The sequence below is a fragment of the Eulemur rufifrons genome, chromosome 30 (genome assembly GCF_041146395.1).
Source record: "Eulemur rufifrons isolate Redbay chromosome 30, OSU_ERuf_1, whole genome shotgun sequence".
In the NCBI taxonomy this organism is placed as follows: Eukaryota; Metazoa; Chordata; class Mammalia; order Primates; family Lemuridae; genus Eulemur; species Eulemur rufifrons.
Window position 1 is genome coordinate 112,756,842 of NC_091012.1, and position 15,492 is coordinate 112,772,333.

General features: G+C 38.4%; 1 pseudogene; it reads right to left on the minus strand.

The window, feature by feature from the left end:
• Nucleotides 1-11,058: 11,058 nt before the first annotated feature.
• LOC138378639 (etoposide-induced protein 2.4 homolog) lies at nt 11,059-11,942 on the minus strand (annotated as a pseudogene).
• Nucleotides 11,943-15,492: the final 3,550 nt, after the last annotated feature.

Consider the following 15,492-nt stretch of genomic DNA (forward strand, 5'->3'; position numbering starts at 1 on the left):
CTGAGCATGACTATTTCTATATTTCATAGTCCATTTGTCACTTTTTAATTATTTTATGTGATGCAGATATTACTTGGGTTTTAAGTGTTACTCAACATGTTTGCCTTCCCCATTCCATTCACTCTGTCTCACATCTATATCTCTTAAACTGACAACTTCCTTTAAAACTCTTTTGTCTAACCTGCTTCTATTCATACTATAGCTTTTGGCTCAGATTCGGTATCCTTTAATAAGCAGTCTACAAGATCCAAAATTGGGTTTTGGGCCTTTTATATATATTACTGTAAGCTATTCTTTATTCACTCTGTGCAATGTCCACAAGGGGTTCTCCACAGGCTCAAATAGTAAATTTGCCTTGCAGAAAGCAATTGACCACACTTGGCCTTGGATTCACCTAAAAAATACAGGGCAAGAAACACAACGTGTTAGCAATTAGGTGTGCCTTTTATATTAAAGTGCGTGCAGTAATATAGGTGCTAGTCTTTGTCCTCAACGAGTAAAAATTCAACTATGAAGCTGAATTTGATTTGAATTTATTGAGAATAGTGCTGCAATAAACATAGGAGTGTAGATATTTTTTTGATATACTGATTTCCTTTCTTTTGGGTATATACCTAGCAGTGGGATTGCTGGGTCATTAGGTATTTCTATTTTCACTTTTTTTTAAATTTCAGAATATTATGGGGGTACAAACATTTGATTATATATATTGCCTTTGCACCACCCAAGCAAGAGCTACAAGCATGCCCATCATACCCCAAACAGTTCTCACTGCTCCTATTAGTTTTGAATTTACCCATCTTCTCCACCCCCTCCCACCTTCCCAGCACCCAGTGAATATTTCTTCCATGTGTGCACCTAGGTGTTGATCAGTTAGTACCAATTTGATGGTGAGTACATGTGGTGCTTGTTTTTCCAATCTTGTGATACTCCACTTTGAAGAATGGGTCCTAGCTCCATCCAGGATAATACAAGAGGTGTTAGTTCACCATTGTTTTTTATGGTTGAGTAGTACTTCATGATAGATATGTGTATATCACATTTTAATAATCAGCTCATGTATTGATGGGCACTTGGGATGTTTCCACATCTTTGCAATCGTGAATTGTGCTTCTATAAACATTTGAGTGAAGATGTTTTTATTACAGAATGTTTTTTTTTTCCTTTGGGTAGATGCCTAGTAGTTGGATTGCTGGAACAAATAGTAGTTCTATTTTTAGTACTTTGAGGTATCTACATTTTTCATAATGGTTCTACTAATTTGCAGTGCCACCAGCAGTGTAAGAGTGTACCTATCTCTCTACATCCATGCCACCATTTGTTGTTTTGGGACTTTTTGATAAAAGCTATTCTCACTGGAATTAAGTGATATCTCATTGTGGTTTTGATTTGCATTTCCCTCATGATTAGAGATATTGAGAAACTTTTTATATGTTTGCTGGCCATTATTCTGTCTTCTGTTGCAAAGTTTATGTTCATGTCCTTTGCCCACTTTTTAATGGGGTTGTTTCAATTTTTCTTGTTGATTTTCCTAAGTTCTATATAAACTCTAGTTATCAGAACTTTATCAGATGTATAGCACGCAAATATTTTCTTCCATTCTGTAGGTTGTCTATTTGCTCTAATGATAGTTTCCTTGGCTGTACAGAAGCTTTTTAATTTGATTAGGTCCCATTTCTTTATTTTTGTTGCTGCTGTGATTGCTTTGGAGGTCTTCTTCATAAATTATTTGCCTAGGCTAATGTCTATAAGAGTTTTATCAACATTTTCTTCTAGAATTCTTATGGTTTCATGTCTTAGGTTAAAGTTGGTTATACATCGTGAGTTGATTTTTGCGAGAGGTGAGAGCTGTCGATCCAATTTCAATCTTCTGCATGTGGCTGTCCAATTTTCCCAGCACCATTTATTAAATAGGGATTCTTTTCCCCAATGGATATTTTTGTCTGCTTTGTCAAAGATTAGATGACAATATGAGGATGGATTTACATCTGCGTTCTCAATCCTGTTCCAAAGGCCTCTATCTCTGTTCTTGTGCCAGTACCATGTTGTTGTGGTTACTATAGCGTTGTAGTATAGCTTGAAGTCTGGTAGACTGATGCCTTCCAATTTGTTCTTTTTGCTTAAGATTGCTTTGGCTATACAGGATCTTCTCTGGTTCCATATAAAGCGTAGAATTATTTTTTCTAAATCTGTGAAAAATGATGTTGGTATTTTGATAGTGATTGCTTTGACTCTGTAGATCACTTTGAGTAGTATGGACATTTGAACAATACTGATTCTGCCAATCCATGAGCACGGTAGAATTTTCCATCTGTTATATCCTCTGCAATTTCTTTTCTCAGTGTTTCATAGTTCTCCCTATATTGGTCTCTCACCTCCTTAGTTAAATGTATTCCTAAATATTTGATTTTCTTTGATGCTATTGTGAAAGGTGTTGCACCTTTGATTTGATTCTTGGCTTCACTGTTATTGGCATATATAAAAGCTACTGATTAGTGTACTTTGATTTTGTATCCTGAAACTTTGGTGAATTCATTTAGTAATTTCAGGAGTCCCTTGGTTTAATCTTTGGGGTTTTCTAGATATCATCAGAAAAGAGTGAATATTTGGCCTCTTCTGCCCCCATTTGGATACTCTTGATTACCTGCTCTTGTCTGATTGCTCTGGCAAGGACTTCCAGCACTACGTTGAATAGAAGTGGACATAGTGAGCAACCTTGTTTGTTTCCACTTCTAAGTGGGAATGCTTTCAGTTTTTCCCCATTCAGTATGATGTTGGCTGTGGGTTTATCATATATCGCTTTAAGCATTTTTGGGTACATAACATCTATGTCTATTTTGATAAGAGTTTTTATTATAAAAGTGTGCTGAATTCTGTCAAATGCTTTTTCTGCATGCATTGAGAGTATCATATGGTTTTTGTTCTTGCTTTTATTTATATGGTGAATTACACTTACAGTTTTGCATATGTTGAACCATACTTGTACCTCTGGGATCAAACCCACTTGGTCAAGATGAATTATAATTTTTCTTTAATTTTTTTCAGCATATTATGGGGTACAAATGTTTACGTTACGTATATTGCCTTTGGCGCAGCCAGTCAGAGCTTCAAGTTTGTCCATCCCCCAGATGGTGTGCACCGCACCCATTAGGTGTGTATGTACCCATCCTATCCTCCCCTTCCCATCTGCCCGACACCCAATGAATGTTATTACTATATGTGCACTTAAGTGTTCAGTTAATACCAATTTGATGGTGAGTACTTGTGGTGCTTGTTTTTCCATTCTTGTAATACTTCACTTAGTAGCATGGGCTCCAGCTTTTTCCAGGATAATACAAGAGGTGCTAGATCACCATTCTTTTTGTGACTGAGTGGAACTCCATAATATACATATATCACATTTAATTGACTCACTCATGTATTAATGGGCACTTGGGTTGTTTCCACATCTTTGTAATTGTGAACTTTGCTGCTATAAACATTTTAGTGCAGATAACTATTTTATAGAATGTCTTTTGTTCTTTTGGGTAGATGCCCAGTAATGGGATTGCTGGATCAAATGGTAGATCTACTTGTAGCTCTTTGAGGTATCTCCATATTGCTTTCCACAGAGGTTGTACTAGTTTACAGTCCCACTAGAAGTGTATAAGTGTTCCTATCTCTCTGCATCCCTGCCAACATTTATTGTTTTAGGACTTTTTGATAAAGGCCATTCTAACTGGAGATAAGTGATATCTCATTGTGGTTTTGATTTGCATTTCCTTGATGATTAGAGATATTGACCATTTTTTGATATGTTCTTTGGCCATTATTCTGTCTTCTTTTGAAAAGTTGCTGTTCATGTCCTTTGTCCACTTTTTGATAGGGTTGTTTGATTTTTTTCTTGCTGATTTTCCTGAGTTCTACATAGAGTCTAGTTATCAGTCCTTTGTCGGATGTGTGACATGTGAATATTTTCTCCCATTGTGTAGGTTGTCTGTTTCCTTGGCTGTGCAGAAGCTTTTTAATTTTATCAAGTCCCATTTTTTTTTTCTTGCTGCTGTGATTGCCTTTGGGGGTCTTCTTAAATTCTTTGCCTAGACCAATGTCTATAAGAGTTTTTCCAAAATTTTCTTCTAAAATTCTTATAGTTTCATGTCTTAGGTTTAAGTCTCTTATCCACTGTGAGTTGATTTTTGTGAGAGGTGAAAGGTGTGGATCCTGTTTCAGTCTTCTGCATGTGGCTATCCAATTTTCCCAGCACCATTTATTGAATAGGGATTCTTTTCCCCAGTGTAAGTTTTTGTCTCATTTGTCAAAGATTAGATGGCTATATGCAGATGGATTTATATCTGGGTTCTTAGTTATGTTCCATTGGTGTATGTCTCTGTTCTTGTGCCAGTACCATGCTGTTTTAATTACTATAGCCTTGTAGTATAGCTTGAAGTCTAGTATATTGATGCCTCCAGATTTGTTCTTTTTGCTTAAGATTGCTTTTGCCACAGGGGATCTTCTTTGGTTCCATACTAAACATATAATTATTGTTTGTAGATCTGTAAAAAAATGATGTTGGTATTTTAATAAGGATTGCATTGAATTTGTAGATCACTTTGGGTAGTATAGACATTTTAACAATGTTGATTCTGCTGACCCACGAGCATGGTATGGTTCCCCCCTGTTTACATCCTCTGCTATTTCCTTCCTCAGTGTTGCATAGTTCTCCCTGTAGAGGTCTTTTATCTACTTAGTTAAATATAATCCTAGGTATTTTATTTTCTTTGTTGCTATTGTGAAGGGTATTGAGTCTTTGATTTGATTCTCGGTTTCACTGTTGTTGGCGTATAGGAATGCTACTGATTTCTGGACATTGATTTTTGTAACCTGAGACTTTGCTGAATTTATTTATCAATTCCAGTAGTCTCATGGCAGAATCTTTGGCATTTTCTAGATTTATGATCATGTCGTCAGCAAGGAGCAATAATTTTACCTCTTCTGCCCTCATTTCGATGCCCTTGATTTCCTTCTCTTGTCTGATTGCTCTGGCTAGGACTTCCAGCACTAAGTTGAATAGAAAGGGTGATAGAGGACAACCTTGTCTGGTTCCAGCTCTAAGTGGGAATGTTTTCTATTTTTCGCCATTCAGTATTATGTTGGCTGTGGGTTTGTCATATATGGCTTGTATCATTTTTAGGTATGTCCCATCTATGCCTATTTTGTTAAGTGTTTATCTTAAAAGGATGTTGAAGTTTGTCAAATGCTTTTTCTGCATCTATTGAGAGGATCATGTGGTCTTTCGTGTTGCTTCTATTTATGTGGTGAATTACATTTATAGATTTGTATATGTTGAACCATCCCTGCATCTCAGGAGATGGCCATAGCCGGACCAGCGGGACAAATTAACAGGCCATAAACTGTTTCTTTGGCACCAGAATCCCACAGAGTCATGTCAGCCTGGCAGAGAATGCAGCTATCTTCATCCCACCCAGAGCCAGCCAAATCACTGGCAGTCTTCAAGGGCAGAGCCCACTGTTTGCCATTCAACACCCATATGCTGGTCCCACCAACCTCAGGGGCGAGGTGCCCATCTCCAAACTCCAGTGCATTGCTGCAGGAACCCGGTACTCAGACCAGTCCCTCCCCCATCTGGACAATCCAGGTGCAGTGCACCTGAGAGTTCAGTATGGCTCCCACTATTGTCTCCTCTCCACAGAACATGCCATATTGTGCCACAGCTTTGCACTGACTTCAGGTGTATACCCATTTGAGCAGGTACGGAGAGCATGGGGGTGTTTGATGTTCTCCTATGGGTCAGATCACACTGCATCAGGCAGCTGGGTGGGCATGGCCCTCCCATGCTCTATTCTCTATTGTATTTCTCACACTCTCCAATCTTTATGAACATACCTCCCCATCACCTTTTTTCCTGTGCTGCATGTCCCACACTGCTTCTCTGCAAATTCATAATGCTGTTTTCAGGGTGAGCAGTCCACTCTTATGTAGCAGTCTGTGCTCTTCATCTTGTTCCCTGGGAGCAGTGAGCCAGGAGGCCACCACTAATCCTCCACTTTTTACTACCATGATTGGTATTTTGATGGGGATTGCACTGAATTTGTAGATTGATTTGGGTAGTGTGGACATTTTTTATTGGGTTTTATTTTACTTTTTTTTATTTCAGCATATTATTGGGGTACAAATGTTTAGCTTATGTATACTGCCTTTGCTCCACCCAAGTCAGAGCTTCAACAGTGTCCATCCCCCAGATGCTGTGCGCGGCACCCATTAGATGTGAATATACCCATCCCCTCCTCCCCACTCCCACCTCCCCGTCACATCTCAAGGAACTAGAAAAGGAACAGCAAACCAAATCCAAAGCTAGCAGAAGAAAAGAAATAACAAAGGCTAGAGCAGAACTAAATGAAATGAAAAAAAAAATGCAGAAGATCAATGAAACCAAAGTTGCTGCTTTGAAAAGATAAACAAAATCAATAGACTTCTTGCTAGATTAACCAGAAATAGAAGAGCAAGAACCCAAATAAGTTCAATCAGAAATGAAAAAGGAGACATTACAACCAATACCACAGAAATACAAAACATCATCTATGAATACTAGGAAAATCTCTATGTGCATAACCTAGAAAATGTACAAGAAATTGAAAATTCCTGGAAACACACAACCTCCCAAGACTCTATCAGGAATAAATAGAACTCCTGAACAGAACAATAATAAACAACAATATTGAAGCAGTAATAAAAAAATCTTCCAACAAAATAAAGCCCCAGACCAGATAGATTCACAGCCAAATTCTACTAGACCTACAAAGAATATCTGGTACCCATGCAACAGAAAATATTACACAACAGAGAAGGAGGGAATCCTCCCCAACTCATTCTATGAAGCCAGTATCACCTTGATACCAAAGCCAGGAAAGGACACAACTAAAAAGGCCAACTACAGACCAATATCCCTTATGAATATAGGTACAAAAATGCTCAATAAAATACTAGCAAACTGAATTAAACAGCACATCAAAAAAATTATCCACCATGACCAAGCAGGCTTCATCCCAGGGATGCAAGGATGTTTCAGCATATGTAAATTAATAACTGTGTTTCACCACATAAACAGAAGCAAAAGCAAAGACCATATGATCATCTCAGTAGATGAAGATAAAGCATTCAACAAAATCCAGTACCCTTTCATGATAAAAACCCTCAACAAACTAGGCATAGAAGGAACATATGTCAGAATTATAAAAGCCATATATGACAAATCCACAGCCAACATCATACTGAATGGGGAGAAGTTGAAAGCATTCCCCCTACCATGGAGTACTACTCAACCATACTTAAGGATGAATTAATGCCTTTTGTAGCAATTTGGAAGGAATTGGAGACCATTATCCCAAGTGAAGTATCTCAAGAATGTAAAAACAAATACTATATCAACTCTGTAATATATTAGAACTAACTGATGGGCACACATGTGCACAGAGGGAAGCAGAAGTCATTGGGAATCAAGTGGGGGTAGGGGAAGGGAGGGCAGAAAAACTGCCAAATGGGTACAGTGAACACTATTTGGGTGATGGGCACACTTATAGCCTTGACTCAAGCATTACAAAAGTTATCCATGTAAGAAAAACACTTGTACGCCCTTAACATTTTGAAATAAAGAATAAAAACAAAAAATAAATGTTTAGAAAGAAAAAAAATAAACACCAGAGGAAAAAAATTAGAATTTTTATGGACTCCTAAATTCATACTTTAGTTTTGTTCCCTTGTAGGCTCCAGCTTGCTGTTTAATTAAATATTTGTTTAAAAAAACCATTCTGCCTGCTTACTGTCCAGTTCTTTGTCATGTAAACTGTTCTCAGCTACATGTAATTTTAATTACGCCTAGACTTTCTGGTGTCCATGAGGAAGGTAACTAACTTCTTAAAAAAATCACACTCAAATCTACTATACACTGCCTATTGCGTTCTTTCCTTCATTTCATCAAATATAAACAACTTCAGCTTTGTGAACTATAACATTTTTCAAAATACAATACAGAACACTGTTACCAGTATTTAGCAAATCTGTATTCAATAAAGTAAGATTTACTACTCTTTAAATAATTTAAAATAATATCTACCATTTTACTACATTAAAATAAAATAATTTAAAATAATATCTGCTTTTGACAAAGTTATCATTAAGCCCCCAGTAGAGAAAGCTCTGCAATAGAAACATATAGACATGATCTAAGGATCCTGACCTTAAGAAGTTTGTAATTTTGGTAGAGAAACAAAACAGACACACTTGAAATTAAATAGCAATTCAGGACAATAATAAAAGAAATGTTTATATAAATTTATCCTTTTCATAAGCTACTTTTTGAAGTTTTCTTTCTCAGACTAATCTTTGTGATTTATTGATTATGAAATCTATTCATAGTTTAGAACCACATTACCTAGCATTTCCACCAGAAATAATGTAAAAGAGATATCAGTGACTAGGTGAAAAAGAAAAAAGACAGAATAAGAGGGAATATAAAAGGTGTTATAGTTATAAAACTAAGGTCACCTTTTATATATAGCTTTTACATAAGGAGTAGACAATTTTCTCAGGGACAGCCTACTGTTACCGAGCAATGGGTTTGCTGCACAATGCACTTAAAAGCCAATACTATGGCACATGCTTTTGAGGGGAAAAAGGCTTTATTGTGAGTGGACTGGCAAGTAGAGAGGAGGCAATGCTCAAATCTTTTTCCCTGAGCTGGGGGCTGGGGTAGGTTTTATAGGCAGAGGGTAATGACGTGTGATCTGATGGGATATTGCAAGTAGATAAAGCCTGGGCTTGGTCTGATTGCTGCGTGTCTTGAGGCGATGCCCAGTCTAGCTTCTTCAGTCCCTGTTCTTCAATCTGAGCACTTTGGCTCCACCTGTCATTGACTTTTTAGATCCAGCTGGCTCCAGGGTCAGGAATTGGGCACATTTGGTTCATCTGGGCACAGTCAGATTACATGATCTACAATGTGGGGATTCATGGCAACTGAAAAACAACTCACCATTTTATTACACTACGTTGAACAATGTTGGGCTGGTTCTGTGGTTACACTACTTTTAAAAATAATAGCTATCAGGTATTGATTGCAAGTAATATACTAAGTGCAATATTAGCATGATCTTAAATTTATCACCTAATTGAATATGTATTGCATCTTAAATTATTAGCACCATTTTTTTCTTATGAGTAAATAACTATATACAAGTTCATATGGCTTGGAAGGGGTAGAGTCAAGCTTTCAACTCAGGACTATTGAACACAGAACCCAATGTCTTTCTTTGCCTTCTAAGAAGGGAATAAAACAATGCTTGCTGAATTAATTCTGTATCTATGTGCCTTAAATGAAATAGCAGTATGCTGAGAATATAGATCAAGAATTATCTAAATTTCCAATCCTGATGTGACTCACTTCATAGAACCTAATTGAAGGATTAAAACAAAAAAGCTTGCTGAGTGGCAATGGAAATACAAAGGAGGTAGAAGGGGATATATATATCCACATGGCTAACAGTGCTTTCTGGAAGAATGCACCTAAGGCTTTTGTTAAGTCTGTACTTACCCAGGGAAAGGAAATTCACAATCTAGGTGAAGTGGGTGAGCAAATCTAGGTTGTCAGGGAAGAGATATTGGAATTGTCCATATTGGAGTCCAGACATGGATTATATCATGCCCCACATGATTTCTTCACTCCTTGCTCTCCAGCCTTCTTCACTGCTGGCATAAGCAAGTTACCATTAAGATGGCAAAACTGTGTCGATTGTTTAGGCACATACTTTGATTAATTGTACTATTTCTTGTTTGAGATATAATAACCTAAACTTTTGATTTGAAATCAGAATTTCATATTTAATGATCTAAATCAATGGGAAGAAATCTGTGTTCATGGATTGGAAGGCTTAAAATTTTTCAAATGTCCATACTACACAAAGTGATCTATAGATTCAATGTTATTCCCATCAAAATCCCAATAGAATTTTTAATAGAAATAGGAAATAAATACTAATTTTCTCTTTTTTTATAGGTTTAATGGAATGAAAAAGTTTATCCCTTCAGTTCCCATTTGCAACACCCAATATTCCTTTGAAATGCCAGACAGACCCAGCAGTGGCCAACAGTAAATTTCTGTCCCCTCATAGAGTTGAAAAGTTCAGGTTCTCTGAGCATTGTGTTACACTGGCACTTGTCCAAAATTGGTACCTCCTCATAGTCGGGGGACTTTAAATGTACCAGGGGAAAAAAACCTCTTTCCCTTTCAAGAAAAGAGAAAATTACTCCTCAAATTCCAGCAGATCTGGCTGTTAGTTGTTAAGTTCTTTCCTCCTCTCCCATCTCTTCATCTCTTCAGGTGCTCTCTCTCTCTCTTTTGCAGTAGATCAAGAGAGACCAAAACCTAACCTGAATTACAAGAAACAAGACAGGGATGGGTGTAGAGGAAGGGACCAGGAGCAACTGACATACTCCTTTACCTCACACTTCCAATTCATGTGCTTCAGATAAAAACAACAAAAATAACAAATCCACAAAATACAAAAGCTAGAATTACAAAATCCATTCATCCAAGGGTGGTAAAAGGCAGGAAGAAAAGGAGGGAGGGTAAATGGCACAAGGAGAAAATCAAAGTACTCAAATCATTCCAGGCACGAGGGCTAGCAAATGCTAGAAAATAGCTGCATAAAAACCTGTGAAACTTTGAGAATCACCGTGGTGTTAAATATCCACGCACTGATATCAGGAAGATTCTTTTGCCTTATGTGCACCAGAGACAAAACTTCTAATTCCTGAGAGAGACGGGAATATGCAGAGGGCCCTTGTCAGCGTGGGTCGTATCTTTCCTGGTGAGGGCAGATGAACAAGGATAAGAGCTGCCATGGCCTCCTTCCAATCCAACCCAACCCCCTCAAGTGGGAGGTGACTCAGTGGCCTGTAGCAGCCTTCAGATTGGCAGGAGATGTGTGTGGTGAAGGGAGATTTCTGGAGAGGTTGAGCTGCTCAGAGCAGACTGCAGGTAGACTTTCTTGTGGAAGAGTCTGTTGCTTAAGAAGACCACCAAGGAGAAGAGGCAACTGGAAGAGGTATGCTTTGCCAGGGGTCTTTGCTTCATTGGTTCTGATAATGAATAAAGGAAAGAGGATAGAGAAGAGGCAGCCACTGATAATGTATGAGGCCTGCATTTCTGTGAGAAAAGCCAAAGGCAAACCAAACCCAAAATGGTAAGGCCACTTCCTTCTATGTTTGATAGCTGCTGTCACATTTCAATTCCTTTATTGAACCAATGCTATTCAAAGCAGTATAGTGAGTACAGAAGGGATATATGCAGGAGAATGACCAGCTGACCAACAAGATGGATGGGAAAGAGACTCACAAACATTCCCTAGATGAGAAAAATAGCCTATAACAAAAGGTTGAAAAGCATGTCAGCAATTATTTGCTGGCACTAGGGAGTGGGTGAGACTTCCTCTCTAATACCTCAAATGCCCCGTCAGCTATATCTTGTAACCAAATGGCATTCACAACTTTGCTAAGCATGAACAGGGGAGCACCCAAAGAGCACTGGATATTGATGTGAGAAAGAATTCCAGCCACAACCAAACATCTCCTTGTAGTGATGGATCACCAATAATTTGAGCTATTACTGACTGAAGCACAGAAATAAGCACTCAATAATGTAAGAGGATATGGAAGCAGAATACTTTACCATTCCAAGCACAACACTGGACAATTCTACTAACAGTACATTGTTCACTCTCTTGCTTCTGCTCTATGCTCTGGGCTCTCCTCTGTGTCAGGACACTACTTGCCCTTCTTCAACACTTCTCCACTCTCTTGTGTTAGATTAGATCATCTAGCTTTGAGATGGTTCAAATACCCTAAGTGGAATCTTTGATTCCCCTAGAGAACAGTTTGACACTGCCAGCCATTTCTTTACCACTCAAACTAACAATTACACAGAGGAGAGAGAAGCATCTCAAACTCTCTCATCATGAAGGGCATTTACTGATTTATTATAAAAGATATTACAAAGTGTACAGATAAATAGATGTATAGGGCAAAGTATGGGGGAGGAGCATGGAGCTTCCATGCCCTCTCTGCCCACACCACCATCCAGTAACCCCCACACGTTCAGCTATCCAGAAGCTCCAATTCTAATTTTCATATGGAACCACAAAAGACCCAAAATAGCCAAAGAGATCTTGAGAAAGAAGAACAAAACTGGAGGCATAACACATCCTGATTTTAAATATATTGCAAAGCTATAGTAACTAAAGCAGTATTGTACTGGCCTAAGGACAAATAAATAGACCAATGGAACAAAATAGAAAGCTCCTCTTAAGAGCAACAAGCTAAACCATAAGCCCATGAGCCAACTTTCAGCAAAAAGAAACAGGGAAAGAGAAAGAACCAGGGAAAGAGACAGCTAAGAAAAGCCTTCCTGGACCAATAACAAACTTTATATAATGACCTCATTAACTACCACTCCTGGAATTTAATTGGATTAGACTGCTAAGCAATGTATGCCTGAAGGCACTGTCACAAGTAATAGAGCAATCAGCCAGTAATTAGCGGAGCCTAAAGGTCAAGATGTAATACAAAATGAAGGAGATAGCTTAGTAGAGACATTAGGGAAAGAGAGAGTCAAAGAGAGCCCTGATAAAACCACTTCCATCCCAGGGTGACTATGTGCATGCCCAGGGCTGTATCCTTCTAGGATCAACACCAAACGCTTCACACCATTAACAATGTGGAGGAAAAAGACATCGTTAAAATAGTCTAGCCAAGTCATAAAACAAACAAGCAAATAGTAACAAAGCAAACCCTGATATGGGGGTTAGGGGTCATCATTATCCAGTGCTGCTAAAATAAATTACCTAAAATGCTTAGTTTTAAATTTATTATTATTTCTCAGCCTTTTGGCTAAGATCAAGTGTAGTAAATTTATTAATAAAATGAGATATGCAAAGAAATAGGAACATATACCCATACATCCTTACATATTTTTGGTGCCAAGAATGGGATGCTGTTTATCAAATACATAAAAGTGTGAAAATTGCTTTAGAATTGGATAATGGGTAGAATCTGTGACTGTGTGTTGGGCATGCTTCCTCCCCGGCATGGAAGCTGAACAGAGGGGGAGCCTCAGGAGCCACAGACACCACTTGGGAAGCCTTGGATGACTGCCTCAGTAGGTCCTAGGTGTGGAGGGAGGACCTTGGCTGACCAGTAACTCTGGCCCTCCTATTTGGAACTTGGGCTGCTGAGGGAAACCCGTGCCTGTGCGATGAGTATCAGCATTCCCCATGCTGGTGGAACAGCCCCCCATATGGGCAGCTCTGCCCCTGAAGTCCCCAGAGCCACCTCTGAAGCTTCCTCTGTGCCCAACACTGAGGCTCTTCTCCTGTAGATCCAAGGCCCCCGGCGGGCCTGCAATTCCACCCCTGAGACTACAGAGTTGTGCCTGGATGCCAAGACCCCACAACTGAGTCCCCACCACTACTGCTGGGCCAGCAGAACCTCCTTGAGGTCAAACACTTCACTCAGGACCCCAAGCCCTGAGCAGCAGTCACTACTGGACTTGGTTTGAAAGAGTCTCCAGCAAAGAACAGGTGCCCTGCAGTCCTATTAACCAAGATCTGAGAGAAGGGGAGCCAGATGAGAAAAACCAGCAAAAGAACCCTGGGAACTTGAAAAAACAAAATAGTTTGACACCCCCAAGGGAACACAATAGAACTACAGTAGTGGACCCCACCCACAAGGAAATTGCTGAAATGACAGAAATGGAATTCAGAATATGGATGGCAAATAAGATGAATGGAATTGAAAAGAAAGTTGAAAACCAACAAAAAGAAGACAAAATTTCAAGAAATCAATGAAAAAGAAAAGAAAAGAAAAGTCACCAGAGAGCTAGACGACATAAGAAAGGCTATAATAGAACTTAAAGAAATAAATCATTTAGGAAATTTCAAAACACAGAAGAAAGCTTTAACAACAGGCTAAACCAAGGAGAAGAAAAACTCTCAGAGCTTGAAGACAAGGCTCTCAAGATAACCCAGTCATTCAAAGAGGCAGAGAACAGTATTAAAAAGTCCAAGCAATCACTGAGTGAGATATGGGACTATTTGAAGTGAACTAAGATTTGAATTATAGGTATACCTGAGGGAGAAGAAGAAAGAACTAAAAGCATTGAAAACCTATTTGAGGAAATTATTGAGGAAAACTTCCCTGGTATAGAAATTGAGACATACAGATACAAGATGAACATTGAACACTGGAAAGATCCATAGCAAATAGGTCATCTCCAAGACACATAGAAATCAACCTGAACAAAGTGAAAGTGAAAGAGAAAATTCTGCAAGCAGCAAGATGAAATCATCATATAATCTACAAAGAAAAACCCATCACACTAACCGCAGACGTCTTGGTGGAAACTTTACAAGCCAGAAGGGATCAGGGCTCCATCTTCAATAGGCTTAAACTGAACTGCCAGCCTAGAATTTTGTATCTTGCCAAACTAAATTTCACAGTAGATGGAGAAATTAAGTCCTTCCCAGACAAGCAAACACTAAGGAAATTTGTCATGACCAGACCTGCTAAACCACAAGGATGCACACAGACTCATTGTGAAAGTATGTGGAAAAATATTCCATGCAAATTGAAACCAAAAGAGAGCAGGTGTAGCCATTCTCATCAGATAAAATTGACTTAAAGCCAACAAAGGTAAAGAGGGTCATTATATAATGGTAAAGAGAACTACCCAAGAAGAAGACATAACAATCCTAAACATATATGCACCCAACACAGAAGCTCCCAGATACATAAAGGAAATCTTACCAGAGCTAAGCAAAGAAATAGATACTACCATTGTAATTGCTGGGGACCTCAACACCCCACTGTCAGAGCTTGATAAATCATGTAAGCAAAAAATAAATAAATCAATAATGGACTTAAACCAAACTCTAAATCAAATGGACCTAACAGATATTTATGGAACATTCTGTAATGTTCTGTAAACCCAAAACCTACAAAATACACATTCTTCTCAGTAGCACATGGGACATTCTCCAAGATTGATCATATTTTAGGCCACAAAACAGGTCTCACCAAATTCAAAAATATCAAATTTATATCATGTATCTTCTCAGACCACCGTGGAATAAAACTAGAAATCAATCACAAAGTCATGAAAATTGAACAACCTCATGCTGAATGATTATTGGGTCAAGAATGAAATTAAAAATGAAATAAAAAAATTCTTTGAGCTGAATGACAAAGGGGACACAAGCTATCAAAATATTTGGGACATGGCAAAAGCATTCCTCTGGGGAAAATTCATGGCCTTAAATGCCTACATCAAAAAGACAGAAAGAGCACAAATTGATACCCTAACATCATACCTCAAGGAATTACAAAAGGAAGAACAAACCAAACCCAAACCCAGAAGAATAAAAGAAGTAAAGAAGGTCAGAGCAGAAC